The sequence below is a fragment of the Epinephelus fuscoguttatus genome, linkage group LG10, assembly GCF_011397635.1.
Source record: "Epinephelus fuscoguttatus linkage group LG10, E.fuscoguttatus.final_Chr_v1".
Lineage (NCBI taxonomy): Eukaryota > Metazoa > Chordata > Actinopteri > Perciformes > Serranidae > Epinephelus > Epinephelus fuscoguttatus.
In genome coordinates, this window is record NC_064761.1 from 42,060,059 (window position 1) to 42,077,605 (window position 17,547).

Genomic DNA, 17,547 nt, shown 5'->3' on the forward strand with positions numbered 1-17,547 from the left:
GATGGTCGCAAACAGTGTGCTTTGAGCACTGACTACATACCTGGACGTCACCACACCTGGTGTCCATATCACTCCTCAAAGACGGAAAATGCACCTGTAGGAGAGAGTGAGGGAGAAACAGGGAGGGGGAGGGGAGAGGCATATCATTAAGAAAAAGCACTTGTCAGGTAGCCCATTAGAGTACCATTACAATACCAGTCTCTGCTCCCCATCTATCCCTCTCACACTGTGTGTGTGTGTGTGTGTGTGTGCGTGTGTGTGTGTGTGTAATTCTCTTTGTGTGCCTCTAGTCACCAGTGGGGAGATGAGATCATTACCTGTGACTGCAAGGCTAATGTCACACTCAGCCTCAAAACACACACACACCCACCCACACACATACACAGAGTGAGAGAGCGACATGCGCGTACACACACACACACACACACATTGAGACTAAAGAGGCTAATGTGACAAAACTACAGTGACCGCGGGGCTTGTCTCCATTTGGATAAGGCGGCCTGTTTTACAACCTGCTTCCAACACTGGCAGACAAGAGAAACAAGAGGATAGAGAGAAGAGGGAGGAATGACAGAAGGATGAATAGAGGGGCATCTAATTGGAGACATGGTAGGAACGAGCAGCCATCTCTCTGTTTCTGGTTCAGGAAAAAAAAAAAAAAAAAAAGGCGAGCTGCACTGTACGGAGAAAAAGGTACAGCTGCAGACTTAATGTATGGCTCAGAATAAGCTCATTAGCAGTGGTGGGAATGTGAATGACAGATACGGGGAGATGTAGAGGGGGATGACGGGAGGGGTGGAAATGGGTCAGAAGGTGGAGATGACTGGCCTGGCCTCTAATTAACTTCTCCATCAGCCCTATGGCTCTTACTTCATATTACATTTACAATAGTACGGCTGCAACAACATGACACTGTCTGCAGCGTGTGTGTGTGTGAACGCAGGAATTCTCTGTCACTACTTAAGCACACATAGATTTCATGTCATTTAGAGAAGTTGTGATGGCTGTTTAACACATGTATGGATTTTAAGTTTCAGTTCCAGTGTTTAATTTCAATCTTTTCTCTGGAAAGGAAGCTGAATCAACCAATCAGCTTGTTTTTGACCCACTGGGGCATACACAACTTGTTGTGGAGATTTGGGAAGTTTGCGAGTCAGCTCCACTACAGTTGGATTGATATCCGGTTTTGATGGTCTGGTCTGGTGTATGAGCTTAAACCAGTTTGATTTCATGCTAACCAGCTGGACTGATATTTGTCATTATGACATGTCTGAGCAAACTAAACAGTAGCCTACATCAGCAACATGTGCTGATGGGGTCATAGTGCTAAATCCAACTTATAAAGCATTAGTAAGAAGCAACAGGACAATGTGACAAATATAATACATTTCTAAATGGACTAACAGAGCCACTAGTGCCTGACTCTAACTGAGCACCAGCAAAATAAAGTAGCTCAGTATTCGGGGGCAGTGGAAGAGGAGACAAGCAGCACATGTTGAGTTTGTTGACTACAAAGTTACTGTGTTTTTTGGTGGTGATGAAAGTAGCCACGGCAAAGAAAACTAAAACTGTGCCAACTGATCCATCGTTAAGTCCCCCCCGTTAAGTTGTTTGGATTCCCCTGGAGATCACTGCCTGTCCGCGGTGGATGTCTGGGTGCTGGCAGCGTCACGAGGTCGAAGCCAAACACCGTTCATCTGCACACACTGCGATGCCACAGAGCTGGTTCAATATCAGCAAAGTTTCCCTTTATATTCATTGTCTTGTGTGGCGATCAGCAGTGATGTGGTGGTTCACTTTTACACTGTGATCTGTAGCCTATAGTTCGGCTTTAGCTTCTAACTATCTTTGTCTTTTTAACCTGTTGTTGCTGCTGAGTCAGTTTGACATCCTGGATATATCCTTCAAACACAGACTGTAGACCCCTCTGTCTGCTTCTCTCTTTCATTTCTCCAAAAATATGATTTCTTCAGGGAGTGCAGTTAGTTACAGTGTGGGCTCCATATTTACTCCGACAGCTTGTCGGACCATCACAAAGGGGCAGGGCTTAGTGGAGGGTCAATATGGCAACATTTTGGATTTGAAGCCGATGAAAGAGCGACGCTGTGCTCCATTTTGAGCTACACTTTTGACTTGTTTCTATTTATTCTTGTCGCTCACTTTGAAAACACAGCAATGGACGAGTAACGGCTAATTCATGAAACTGAAATGTGGGATTTTCTTTACGATGCCTCTTTATTTTACTATAAACACTAAGTAAGATGGCAGCTGGCAGGAAGGAGCTTACCAGGGAGTCAAAAGTTTATGGTATGACGATCACCCGTAACAACCGACTTGCTGTTGGTTATGTAACTTTCCAGTAAATATCTCAAAAATGTGTTTTCTGATTTAAAAGTACAAACATAGGAGGACAGCAAGGAGGCTACCCATCTTTTAAGCAGTAACATCTACAGTCTGATCGAGCACACGGCTAATAGCTGTGTGGTTTGTTTACATGATGCGACAGAAGAGTATATTTAAGGGAATCAGTGTGGACAGAGAGCTCTGATGTTACCCACTGCAATACTCAGTGGTCATTCTGTTTCACCAAGGAATGGCTGCTGAGTCAAGTGCGACACCTGGTAACATTTGGTATAGCAGTCATGTCCAGTGTTTGGCTTAATTTCAAAGTGGTTTAAAAAAAATTTTCACCAGCCCAACCCTCAGCCCCACTGCCAGCCTCTGCACCCATAAGTCTCCTCTCTACATTAATCTGCAGAGATATTTACATGCATCTTTACAGCAATGTAATTACTATGTAGAAAGGGAGGCAGTGAAGTGTGTGTGGGGGGTGTTTTTAGTGTGACATCATGGTGGCTTATCCAAAGTCTCCATTGCTTTTTGAAGCTGGTAAATTATTGTAATGCACACCACTAAAACACCATGACCTAACAGCAGGCTTATTAAAGTCTCCAATTATGAACAATAATAACATTTCAAGGGCTGTATTATCATGAAATCTGTGCTCCCTCTCTTTCTCGCCTTTCTTTTTCGCTGTTACGATGCATGTGTTTCCTTCACGCCGCCTGTTTCCAGAGGGAAGAGTGTAATGTATATACTGCAAACACTCTGTAGTTATCATTGCTGTGTTTCATAAATTGAATTCTCGTTCCATGCAGCATGAAAATAAAGCTAGAGGTGCAGTCTGTGTTTATTCTTGTGCTGCTTAGATGCACAACAACAAACTGTGTCAGCACACACTTCACCCCCCACACTGAAATACATATGGTAATGCTGTGGCTCTCTCCTCCTACAGCAGTCCTCCCCCTCTCCAGTCATCTCCCTCCTTTTCTCTCTCTTTAATTGTCTCTTTCAATCTAATTTTGTTTCCAATTTCAATTACTTAGGCGTCACATTAGCATCACTGGTAAGCACAAACAGTATTAACAATGCAATTTACAAAACGTATGATTTAACCCTCTCTCTATTTTTCCCGCTGCCCCTCTCGCTCTCACCTCCCAAACATGCACACCCACTATGTGTCCTTTTCATAATCATGTTGCAATCATGTGAAAAAGCGTAGGAATATTAAATATTAACTGCACATTCATTCTGGGCAAAGCAGAGTATGGAATGAATTAATCATGGTGCACAAGGCTGTCTAGATTCTTATCCTTTATCCTTATCTGCCTTCATGTGCTGTGAGGATGCGTCGCAGAAAATTAACAGGGGCCAATGAGAGGAACCAGTGTGTGTACTGTATGTATGTACACACTATATATGTGTGAGTGTGTGGGTGAGTGTGTGAGAGTGTGAAACCTGTTACTTAATGCCACATTATACTACTCATTCATCCCACAAATGTTTTTATGAGAGTAAAGACATCTTTTTAAAGCAGCACTCCACCCCTGTGTGACATCATCACAGTCATCACATTAACTAGTCATGGATAGTATCTGCTGAGACAGTGGAAACAGTTTTGCACTCAGAGCTGAGTAAATGACCCTGATGAGGTCACAGTGAAGTCAGCAGAGATATCTCAGCTTGGGCCTGTGTAGCCTGGTAAGATGTGAGCTCAATGTTCTGTTTCACCCTCTGTATCAGTCTGAACTCGGTGCCACCGGAGAGATATGCACCGAAGTTGACCATGTAAGCAGCCAATCAGGGACCGCATTGTAGTTGATGTCGTAAAATGCAGGCTGCAGGTTGCAGAACAGTAATGGCGGCTCTGCAAAGCAACATGCATTGACGTCAACATTAGGAAACACAGCAATAAGTGAAATTATTGAAGAAATAGAGTCGATAACACCAAATACACAAGGACAAGAGTGTGCATTTGCAGCATACTCAAACGCAAAGACGTTTTTACCGTTCCTCCAAAAAGCTCAATTCTTCAGCTTTTTCAGCATTTGTGATGAAGGTGTTCCCCGGTGTTTTATTATTATTTATTTTATTTTTGGCTGATGGAGTTTGTCTGTAGAGTCAAGTAGGCCTACTCCCAAGTCCAAACTGATATAGAGAGCAAAACAGAATGTTGAGCTCAAATTATGAGGACGGTCTGACCAGGCTACTGAGGTTGTACTATGAAGCAGACTTTGGGGTTAACGAGGTAACTTCAGGGTTAACCTTGGGCTTTCAATACTACAAAGCTGCTTCACTTTTAAGAAGGGCTGTCACAAATAACACTTTTGGGGCTGCAGAGCTTTGGTCGTAATTAAAAGTGACTATTTGAAGATTTGGCTAGCAGGGACGGGGGTGGGGAGGGATAGACTCAGCCCTGCTTGGCTGAGATGGACTGCAAAGCCCTGCAACACACGTCTTTTTGTTTAATTGAAGGCGTACATTTTTAAGGACTATTCGACAGTATTGTTGTTTGTATTATTTGTTATCAAAATCTTGTTTGTAATCCTGAGGGGTTTGGTTGCGGTGCTATCAATGCATGTTTTGTGATACAATAACAGCTTGTGGCATTCTTTTTTTTTTTACCATGGATAAATTACAGACCTACAGAAATGATCATAGTAACAGGCTCTGAACCTGTGACAATGCTAAACAAAGCGCCGTGAAAAGCACAAGAACATTGCACCACCTCCAACAAATTTACATTTATTAATATTTTCTATCATGTCATTTCTCAGTATTTACATGCAATTAAACTAAATTTGTCCTCAGTCTGCATTGAGCCAATCCTTTACACCAAGCACGTCCAAAGTCTGGCCCACAGACCAATTTTAATCTGCCCTCGGCTTGATTTTCAAAATATACCATATGTGGCACTTATCATAATAATAGTTAATCAAGCAAGATCACTTCGCATTTTTACCCTTCATCTCACAATGATAGGACTATCATACAGTTTGTAGACAGGCATCAAGTAGTAATGGTTCATTAAAAGATAAAAATGGTTGCAATTGTCTCCCTTTTTTTGAAAAAACAAAACAAACAAACAAACAAACAAAAAAAAACAATTGATGCGGGCATCAGTTGGCCCCCAGGTATTTTCACGTTGTTTTATCTGGCCCCCATTCAAAAAAGTTTGGACACCCCTGCATTACACTAGACAGAAAAATAAATAAAACCAAAGTGAAATTACCTACCTAAGGAACAAATAACCACATAGTCGAATAGTCTACTTTTGATGGCGACAAATCACTGTTTTATGCTGAATATCTAAAGAAACTAGTAGGCAACAGCACTCACAAGCATGCGCGCAGATGGCACTGGGAATGGTGCCCCCCCCCCCCCCACCCATTGCAGCACAAATTTGAAATGGCAGCGGCAGTAGCCTTACCAGTGATCAATCCACATTACACCAATTCAAGAAGGGGAAAGGCTGGAGCAGATCCTTGCCGAGTTGGGAAAGCAAGGTGTTCAATTTTCCACGTAATTCTCGGTTAAAAACACTGCACAGCTGATCCACTGATAGCCCGGTGTTTGTGCTATGACTAATGGTGCATTCAGTTGTACTTGTAAGTCGGAGTTTTGAAGTCGGAAAAGCACTGAAATCTAGCATCTACAAGCATGAACGCTGGGGTTTTCATTTCATTTCATTAACTGGGAAGCGCTCAGTTCGGAGGTTACGTTGTTTGGAGAGCTGGTAGCTGTGCCTGTAGCGGTAACCATAGTGATCATATACAACTGTCTAATGACTGAGCTGGTGATTTTTCTGCCACATGAAGCCAGAGAATAAAGAAAAATAATCACAGCGTTTTTTTCAAGAACCAAAAGATATAAATATCCTATGCCTGTTGCATAGGATACGTGCGTCTGTCATTTTGTTTGGCCATGTGTTGCCCCATTAAAACATAGATTTTGACTCTAGTCTTTCGTGAGTGCTGTTGCCTACTAGTTTCTTTGGAATCCCTCTGCAACTTGCACCCAACACGATTGGAAATATTGGAGTTGTGCATCCTCCTTCCTTCTGCTGAATAGTTAACCTGCTCCGTAACTTCACAGGATCGGATCACAACCTGTCAACACCACAACCACTGACCAATCATACCACTGGAAACAAAGGATCCTGACCACAGGTTAAAAAAAAAAAAAAAAAAAAGATTATATATGTTTATAGGGTTTGTAGAGTCTTCAAAATGCTCCAGGCTTTCTATTCCCACTCTGTCTTTTATAGAAGGTCTTTCACACAGAGAAATCATTTACCGCGCTAAACACACAATTATTTTTAGCTGCGTTTTAATTGTGCAAAGTTTATTTTATCCCTGGAGTGATAGTTGACAGTGTGGTGGATTTTACACTCTGATTCCATCACTGCAGCTCAGAATAACATGAGACACCTGTGTAATGAGAAATGGAAATAAAAACCAAAGGCAAATAATCCACACACTGTTAATTGGCTCCGGTTGTTAGAAATGCAACATTTCAGTCAGACAGACCTCATCATTAACTACGATGCCACTCTTTACGTCAGTCACAGAAACTGTCTGACGTTACTTTTTAAAGTGTTTTATGGGAGACATTCAGAGGAGTTCCTTCATATTCCAACAACACAGCAAAAAAACACTCACTTTCTATTTAAGTCATATATAATAATACCTACATGTATTTTAAGCCTTGGCCTACTTTTGATATTTGGAAATTATATCTAGTGCATCTACTTTTTTTTACTCTGCTGTTTACATTACAATGAATACGACTTTTTGCCGTCCCAAAACAGACTTCTTCATTCATGGTTCTGATGCTGCTGCTATTGGAATTGACAACCACGCCTCTTTCACATGAACACACTCGTGGATGGGAAGCAAAACCAAGAGCTGACTGAGCTAGTTGATAACCAGCTCTGTGATACCAATTATTCGCTCGGCTAATGTTAGGTTTAGTGGAGCCAGATATCAAGAAGGTATCTTGGGTATGTTAAACTTGCTTCACAGTACAGGCCTCAGGAGACTAGGAATTCACAACAGAAAGCCTGACTTTCTGAGCGCAGGCGGAGCGCAGCCAGTGTAAGTGGAAGTTTGGCTGACCGGCGGACAGTGCGCACACGTCACCAAAACCTCACAGGCACGTTTCCAGAATATCAGGCACATTAACGATGCAATAAATACCCCCCAAAAAAACACTATTCAATGCAACTATCTGCAATCAGCACATTAATGTGTCTCTATATCGACTGTCCCGTCACATCTGATGTCAGATCAAAGGGGATTGGCACCGTTTGGCACGTTTGGCACGCGTAATGGAAACCCAACCTGATTTGATTAACACAGCTGCAAACTAATGAGTTCACATCCCTCTCAGCCAACCACAAACAGCCACAGCATCAGATAGGGAGTATATATTCAGCATCTGTCAACTTAGAAAAGTCAAAAGAAAAGAAACAGAGTGAGACTGCGAGCGAGAAAGAGAGAGCGCAACAATGATTTACAATTGTGGTGACCTCCTCCCAGGCTACCTTTGCATCATCAGCCCGTGGAGGTCTGCTCGCAGTTCCGTATATTCAGACACTGTGAGCTTGGACCTCCCGGACCAAAACATCAGTTTCCTCCTGGGAGAAGTTTGGCCGTCTGACGCTGCTGCTCTCTTCTGCCATGGCGAATTGAGTAAACTCTCATTACGCCTTCACGTGGTGCATTTAAGGGCGAGGAGAGGGGCTCATTTGATTGGTGTGATGTGTGTAAAACCCACTGCACGCCTTCTCTCCTCCCTCTTTTCGACTTGCGCAGGTAGGAGGGACGGAGGTGGGACAGACGAGTAGCTGCGCCAGGCGCACGGTGTGCCAAACTTGCATCCGGCCACACCCAGTTGGTGAAGCGCAGGTGCGCTGCGCCTCCGCCTCACCCGGCCTGCGAAACTAGAGCCCTCTGTCTCAATTAAAAAGCTGAGGCTTGCGTTTTATCAACGGAGATGAATGCTGAGTCGTTTGTGCCCTGATCATGACACATTAAAGCAACACCAAGTAAAGAATGTTGGGATATTCTAGTACTGAACCGTTTTTAACAAAAAGCTATGAAAAAAAATACCTACATTTTAATCATGCAACACTACAGAGTTGCAGGAGGTGTGAAATCCTGCATTTTTAACAGTGGAGACGAGAAGTCAGGATATCTCGCCCTCTGCTGATTCAATTTTTATCATTATTTTTTAGTCTCATGAAAATCCCCCAACTTTACCAAGTTTAGTCTCTTTGTCAAAAACTATTATTCATGAGGACAAAAATGTACCCAAATTTTCAGGAAATAAAAAGAAAAAATATAGAGATGCAAGAGGAGAGGAAGAGGAGAAACTCAATGAGTCTCTTTCAAAGCCACACTTTAGGACCAGCGCTACTTTGCTTTGGGAATGATTCTCTCGTAACCATCTCTCCCTCTCTTCATCTCTCTGCCGTGTCTATCTCTCTATCTCTCTCACGCTTGATGGACCCCCTGCATGCTCCTAATAACCCATGATGAGTCCTCCACACTTGAGCACCCTCCCATCAGACACCCGCTGAGACTCAAACACACACAAACACACACACACAAATATATACACACTCTACCCCTCTGTGTCGGACATAGAGGGGTGTGGGTGATGACAGTCATCAGCGGGGCAATTAATGGGCTCGTCCCCTGGTTACAATACAACAGAGAAAAGAAGCAAAAAAAAACCATTAGCCAGTATGGCTGGATCCTAATGGTATAATTAGCCTAGCATGCTGCTTCACACTTGGACCCGAAATCCGAAGCCAGCAGTGACGCAAAGACATGGTGAAGGAGGGAGACCGGGGAGAGATGAAGTGCAGAGAGAAGTGGAATATGAGGGAGTACAGGAAAACACACTGTTCACAGATAAGATAAGGAGGCTGAAAATAGTAAAGAGATGAATACACAACGGCTCTGTAGTAATAAGCAGCTCCAATCTGGCTCGGTTTTACGCTAAAAGAGGGAGAGATCAGGGATGGAGGGAGTACCAGAGCAGAGAAAGCCTGGAGAGAGTGATGGAGGTAAGACAGAGAACTGAGACGGAGGCATAAAAGAGAGGTGGACGAAGGGAGGGAGAGGAGAGTGGTGTAGACACGGGACCATGCCCGTAGCATACTGATGCTGCTGTAAGACATGCAGTCAGCGTGGCCTCGGCTATGCAACCAAGCATGTGCTGCAGAGGGCTGGGCTGCCTCATAACTGTGTGTGTGTGTGTGTGTGTGTGTGTGTGTGTGTGTCTGTACTGTCATGTGTGCATGCATTGTGATGTTGTATGAAAATAACACAACAAAAGAAAGACGGGATTATAGAAGAACATGCACTTTATGTGAGCGCATGTGTGTTTCTACATGGGTGCACACGTGTGTGTTTGTGTGTGCAGCCTTTGCTGCAGTAGGCGGTGGGTTGTTCATTATGCTGTGTGTGTCTCCTCCTGCAAAGCCTCTGTTATCACAACACTGAGCCTCAGCAGCTCCTGCGCTAGCTCTGTTACCATACCTGAGTCCCATGGGAGCTCCTATAGCATGTTCTGCTCCTCAAGGACAGTGCACTGGAGCTCCAACAGAGGCACACACCACCATAGCCCATCACAACCACGGATGAGTTTCGGTACCAGAAGTGTCAACTCGAGTCATTTGACTTGGACTTCTCAAGTCACAAATTTGATGACTTTTGATGCGACTGATATAATCAAAAAGAATTGCAAATCGACTTAGACAATACCACCAATGACTCGTGACTTCACTCGAACAAAAGCCTTCTGACTTCATTCATTTTCTGTAATCGCTTATCCTGTTGAGGGTCGTGGGGAGGTGGAGCCTATCCCACCTGACACTGGGTGAGAGGCAGGGTTCACCCTGGACAGGTCACCAGACTATCACAGGGCTGACACATAGAGACAGACAACCATTCACACTCACATTCACACCTACGGACAATTTAGAGTCACCAGTTAACCTGCATGTCTTTGGACTGTGGGAGGAAGCTGGAGCACCTGGAGGAAACCCACGCTGACACAGGGAGAACATGCAAACTCCACACAGAAGGGCTCCTGCACCCTGGGTTTGAACCAGGAACCCTCTTGCTGTGAGGTCAAGTCAAAAGATCAAAAAATTATTGAAAAATTGTGCCATAAATCGATTCATTTACCTTCATTTTCTGAATCAACTAACGTTAACACTATTCATTCCCACTAGTCAGCACTTAATTCCCCGGATCCACTTTTTTAAAACCAATCAGACAGCATCCAATCAAATGGCAGGAGAGAACAACAAAGACCTCACGTTACATTACTGAGTGCCAGTTGGAAAAAAAGATAGCAAATATAATTTTGTTCACGCACAAAAACTACAGTGGTCAACTAAAACCAAATTGCAGTATACAACACTTGGTTGTAAATTACAGGCAGAGACGGAACAAATTCCAACAAACTTGTTTTAACAAATAAATACGATTTTTAAAAAATATTCATGAATTTTGTAAATTTAATATATTACTCTTTTGTTAAAATGGCATTACATTTGGTGAAGAGCGCATTATGACTTGGGACTTGACTTGGGAATTGCAAAATAATGACTTGGTGCCACCTCTTTTCAGTGCTAAATCAATGCCAAATTCTACTACCTGATTGTAGGTACCGGGTATGTGCCTTTACTGGGTATGTGCCTTTACTGGGTATGTGCCTTTCCTGGGTATGTGCCTTTAGCAGAAGAAAGTACGCAGAGCATTCGACAATTTTGAAGAACGAGCTGAAGAATACTGGTGAAGTAGTTTAGTTCAAAATGGAAGCAAAGGAAGAAGAAACATATATATATATATATAGTCTTGAGCGACGTAGGAGGTGGACAAAAAGAAGAAAAAGTGTCTATGTAATTCTTCACATCAGCATCAATTTGAATTACATTTGAAATTTTCAGTGAGACAACAGGACTTCATTCAGGTGTTATAATAACTGCTCCACACTGTAAAGTATAGCCAGAAGGCTGACTGTATAATCTCCCTTTCTCTTCCCACTCTATTTGACTCCGTCCAGGACACAACAGGAGGCCTGCTCTTCCTTTGTGCCTCACTCAATCCCTCATATTCACCCGTCTCTCAGACAGAGATCCAGAAATGGATTTCATTCATTAGCAGAGATGAGAACAGCTTGCAGGGGGGTACAAAAGTGTCTTTTTCTGCGTTTCTAAAAGTGTGCCACATTGTGAAAAATAGAAGGAAAATTTAAAAAAATAAAAAAAAAAAAAAGCAAAAACGCTCTGCGATGTTCTCCTCCATCTTTAATGAAAGAGAATGAGAGGAGCTGTCGCTTTCTGTCTCCCACTGCTCCACCACAACCTGATTACTGTCTGATGATGATGGCACTACTTCCTGACATCTAATTGAAATAATTGTGTGTAATCACTTTAAAACACTGGCAGGAGACATGCGAGCGATGAGAAGTAGTTAAGAAAGGCAACGGCATTTTAATTGAATCTTCCCAGATGCATCTGATTCCATCAAACAAGTCTAAAACCACCAGGAGACAGGCACAGACACAGCGGTGGCACAGTTCAATTGAGAGATGAATAGTGGGGTAATGGGTTTAGGGGCTGTGAAAGGGAGCGGGGTTTAGGTGGATATGCTTCAGCCATTCTCTCATACTCGCACACTTTATCCCACATAATCTGTAAGAAATCTTCAGAGTCCCACACTGTATCCAGGTTGACTTTCCCAGAAAGGGATCTTTAATACAGTGTTTCACATAAACAACCCAGGCGAGGATTTTGTGCCATTACTGCTGATGCTCTAAATACCACCTTTTCTGGCTCGGCAGCACCAAAGCCCACAGCTTGCAATCACAAGGCAAAGACACCTTGCGGGTTTTGTTGGGATGTATTCTTAAGTAAAATGCTCAGTCTGGACCTCCATGCACAGCCGTCGCCGTTTCATGGGCCATGGGGCTACTCTGTGGGTTTCTGAAGGCCCATATCACACAGAGAGCCCAGGCTGGGGAGAGCCTGTCCATAGCCATTTCCCTACTCTTTAATCTCAGCGGCCGACTGGAGAGAGCAGCGCTGCACATTCCATTAATGTAAAGTGGGGCTTGAAGGCCCGTAATTTATTGGCTCTGCAGACTCGCCTCCCCTCATCTCACTCATACTGGCTCCCGGCCACCAAATACTCCCCCTGATACCCGCCGACATGCAGCACCCTGCGCTCAACGTTTTACGCTATTTCGCTTTCTTTCTCCCTTTACCTCTCCCTCTATACTCCTCTCCCTCTTTACCTCTCCTTGCCTCTCCCTCCGTCTACTCTCCCTTGAAACCTTTTGCCTCGATGTCTCTCTCCATATTCCTCTTGCTTCACCTATCATGCATACATACAGAGATTTCCTCTGCAGAACCTTTCTCCGGTCAAAATTATCATAGTATTTCATCCAAGCTGCTCCCAAAGCTTCTGCTATGAAAGGAGTCAAAGCCTGGCTCCGTAAGCCTCTGCATCACTGATTTAACAGATAGTTTAATTACTACCAAAATGACACACTCAGAGAGCCACAGAGATAACTGCAGGAGAACAGAAGAATCCCCTGCTGAGAGAGATGAAGTACCAGAGAAAGAAGTGTGCGTGTAAGACAGAGAAAGAGACACAGAAATCTTGTTTTCTCGGTTGATCCTCCCTCCTCCTTTTCACTTCTTCAGCCTGGATTAATTGTCAAGATCTGTGCTGCTGTAGTAAGGGTGCCCTCCTGACCATTAAGATGCCGGGGTGCTAGACAGTACCAGGCTTTGTCAGCACAGACTGATGGGTCAGGAGGGAAGACAAGCAGGTAAGGGGGAGGGAGGGAAGGCAGAGAGATAGTATTACAGAATCCTCATGAAACAGAACTGAAAGTGATGTGAGGAGAGGGTGTTTTATGCAACTGTTATGCTGCCAATCACACACACACACATTGAGAGGGACGGAGGAAGAGAAAGCCAGGGCGCTTCTTGTTTGTAAGCTTTGTGTTTGCTCAGTTATTTAGATTACAAATTTAAGATGAGTCGGGACAGCTTGTCTCAGTCTTTCAGGTTTTTGTTTTGCCTTCCAACTCAAACTACAGCTCTTCACAAAAACACAGACATAATTCCCTACAAGCAAGGCTCAGAACATGTTCTTAAACTGAGCCTTATCGTACACACTAAAACACAGAAGGTAAACAGCAGGAGCACATTTTTGCACTGAAAGCACCATAAAGGTACCAATGTAGGTTCTTGTAGTTTGAGGTAAGCCCGTACTGTAGTTATGACTGGGGCATCTTGGTGTTTCAGAGCATCTGCCCATCATCACATAGACATGAGATAAATTCCCAGCAGAGCTGCTTCTGGGTTGGCTAAACTTCCTATCAGAGATCTGTGTGTAGGTCTATCAGGATCGCACTTTTGTTACAGCAGTGGGTTTGCTTCATTTTAGTACGCCAGTGCACTGCATAACACGTAATTGCGAGGGCTTGGAAAGCTGTTCAGATGCAGTGTAATCTGTCAGCCAGCGGCACTAACCACGTAATTGTCAGCTGACAAAACAAACAACGTTGGCCTACAGGGCCAAGCTTTGTAGCTTTGCCTACATGGACAGTAATGTTCACAATATGATTTTATGTAAGCCTGAATGACATTTATCAATTCACTGTCTTATCAATCTCCTGGTAAAAACCACAGCAGGAAAACACAATTTTCTTCAACCTCTGACACCAGACAGCGATTCTCCTCTCTGAGACAGTCAGTCCAAATTCTGAGACAAAAAACGTCTCCTGGTAAAACAGTGACAAACATTACGTCCGAAGAGACAGTGGAACTTAATCTATTAACCCTAGACGACGCAAGCAACAGAGTGACAGCACACTGGCTCAGGAGGAGGTTTAAACTACACAAGCAGCATTATGTCAAAGACAGCCAATACACAACTTTCTGTGTAATGAACTTTATGTTGCGGGACCTCCCTCACATGTCTAGGCAGCCCTGCTGTGTAACCCCTCGATCAGGACCACAGGACCCAGGAGCTGCATTGACTACACACTGTTGTAATTGTTTTCTAATTTAAAGTCACTGTTTTATGTGTTGTGTTTTGTGAGTACAAAATGTCCCCTGCGTGTATTGTAGTACTTGAGAATTAAGATTTAATTTGGGAAATGTACAATCTAATTAAAGAGCCAACTTTTATGTATGAAGAAAATCAATATATTGATAGCAAGTTAAAGAACCTCTGCAGGCTATTTAATGGAGGCATTTCAGTAATGCTGTTAGTAGAATTATGGTTGTTTGATTTGCTTCATTAGTTTGAGTATTTCATTTATAGCAGTGGCTAAAGTCATTTGATCATAGTCAGGTTTACCTATGTAATGTTTGGTATCATTTCACTGGCCTTAAGTCAGACTTTCCAAATCAGTCATCAACATTGCTCCACGAACTATGAGCTTTGAGTAATGATTCAAATGTTAATCGAGTCGTACACGTCCATTGACTCTCTCCTGGAAACATGCAAGTATTGACCAGCACCATGGGCGGATTATGAGACAATGGATCCCTGGGCACAAATATGCCAAAGGCCCCACCACCCCTGCTCCTAAAGCCGAGTTCACATTACACCATTTTCATCGCCATTTTGACGTTGCAAAGGATCTTGAGAACCACCTTGGGTCGAAGGTGAGTCGGCAGATGTGTGAACAAACCTACGAGCAAGTCGCCCCCTCGTCTGTGACTGAGACTGGATATCTGGCATGCTAGAAAACTGGAGACATGACTGACAAAGAGCATCAGCCAATGAGAGGCGGGATACGTCCCACGTCAGCACGCAGGAGGACAGAAGAAATGTGAGGAGGACAAGCTGCAGGTTTGCCAGGTCCGCTTATTAGCTGCGACTTTGGGCTTGTTTCTAAAGTGGAGTACCTTATTTGGACTTGCTCTCTAAAAGTCACCTTTCTCTATATATCCATCTAATAAGTTATTTAAACGCATCCTTTTGGGCTTGTTTCCATAGCCCTGGTTGCTTGTTTTTCTCCCAAGATCTGGCAACACTGACAAGCCGGCAAGCAACAACAACAAAGGCGGCGTCCACAGGATCACGGGGAGCGTGTTGTGTTTGGACCCAGGCCCTGGAGGCAGATCTGATTCAACACGTCGTCAACGTCGTCGTCCTCCGCTTATCCGGGTCCAGGTCGCGGGGGCAGCAGCCTCAGCAAAGAAGCCCAGACAGTCCTCTCCCCAGCCACTTTCGTCAGCTCTTCCAAGGGAACCCCGAGGCGTTCCCAGGCCAGCCGGGCGATGTAATCCCTCCACCGTGTCTTTGGGTGGCCCCGAGGTCTCCTCCCGGTTGGACATGCCGGAAACACCTCCCAAGGGAGGCGTCCAGAAGGCATCCTTACCAGATGCCCAAACCACCTCAACTGGCTCCTCTCGATGTGGAGGAGCAGCGGCTCTACTCCGAGTCCCTCCCGGATGTCCGAGCTCCTCACCCTATCTCTAAGGCTGAGCCCAGCCACCCTGCGGAGGAAACTCATTTCGGCCGCTTGTATTCGCGATCTCATTCTTTCGGTCACTACCCAGAGCTCATGACCATAGGTGAGGGTTGGAACGTAGATTGACCGATAAATCAAGAGCTTCGCTTTCTCACTAATCTCCCTTTTCACCACAACGGACCGGTTAAGCGCCTGCATCACTGCTGACGCCGCCCCAATCCGCCTTTCAATTTCTCGCTCCATCCTACCCTCACTCGTGAACAAGATCCTGAGATACTTAAACTCCTCCACCTGAGGCAGGACCTCCCCCCCGACCTGGAGTGGACAATCCACTCTTTTCCGGCTGAGGACCATGGCCTCAGACCGAGGCGGCTGGGATGAGAATCAGCACCTGATTCAACACTGGGAAGAATATCCATGCCTTTACGATGTGTCGCCTCCAAGTTAAAAAACGTAGTTTGATGACATCACCGCGTTACCTGGGGCTTTGTCGACAAGGGCTCGGTGGAGAAACTTTGTGGTGTGCACACACAGGTTGTAACGCAGTTGGCGAGACTCCCGATGACAGAAACACACGTCCCCAGGTATGAACACTCAGAAGATTACCATAGTCTCTGCGACGCAAAATCAGGGTGAAAATCGTGTAATGTGAACTCGCCTTAAGAGAAAAGCGCAGAGACTTCATGGTGATTTTGCACCTCTTTTTAGTCATTATACATCTTTTAGTGGTTTCGTGTCTTTTTTTGGTCATTGTTTGTCTCTTTGTGGTTGTTTTGCCCAATTTTGTAGTTATTTTGTGTCTCTCTGCCGTCCCTTTGCATCTCTTTATGGTCTTTCTTCTTTGTGGTCATTTTGAGTCTCTTCCTGGTCAGTATGTGGAATTTAAGTGACATTTTGCAGGTGAATGCCGGGGGGGGGGGGGGCCTGACACTGATACCCCATGACGCCCAGTAGACCATTCAGGAATCCATCCATGACCAGTACTTCCCCAAATGATGGTTACTGCACAACTAACTGCAATTTCATTTATCCTATTATTTGTCTCATCGAATATTCACCACAAGAGAATTTGGTCAAAGGTCCTTATCCAAAAATATCCACTCTTTGTTATCTATACAAAGTCTAATGTCCCATTTATAATCCGTTTGTGTCATGTCTTTATAGTGCTGTTGTTTAGTGAGGAATAAATGTATCTGTTTGGTTAATCATATTTTGGATATTGAATTAAAACCCCTGCTATGCTGCTTTGTATTAAGATTAATGGTGAAATGCTTTTTCAATAAGATTGGTTATTATTTTTATCACGACACAGTCATAATAATAGGAACACACAGTAATAGCATCTCTCTTATCTTGCCACTGATGCTTTTTCCCCTATCTGGTACTCCAAAATCACTTGATTGGTCAATCATATTCAATTTATGTGTAATAAATTTAATATTCCCCCACAAATGACACTGGCATCAGCTACATTCCTAGACTTGCTACAATCAGTGCTTTGAGAGGTTTTATAGAAGAAAAATACAAGAAAGAATGTGAGACTGCAATAAAACTAAGAGTGGATGTTTAAAAGTTCAGTTACACATGCAGATGAAATGAAGAAATAAAATAAATTCACAAACACCCCCAATGGTTATTGTGTGTGTAGAGTGGAATTGAATTATAGAAGGAGAACAGCCGAACTGG

At 43.9% G+C, this 17,547-nt stretch overlaps 1 protein-coding gene across 1 annotated transcript in view; it reads right to left on the minus strand.

The window, feature by feature from the left end:
• Nucleotides 1–17,547, minus strand: part of dab1a (DAB adaptor protein 1a) — a 353,945-nt gene that overhangs the window by 142,551 nt on the left and 193,847 nt on the right. The window contains exon 4 of the mRNA XM_049588158.1: nucleotides 41–94. The gene's annotated coding sequence lies outside the window, so the exon portion shown is untranslated. The remainder of the gene's footprint in view (nucleotides 1–40; nucleotides 95–17,547) is intronic.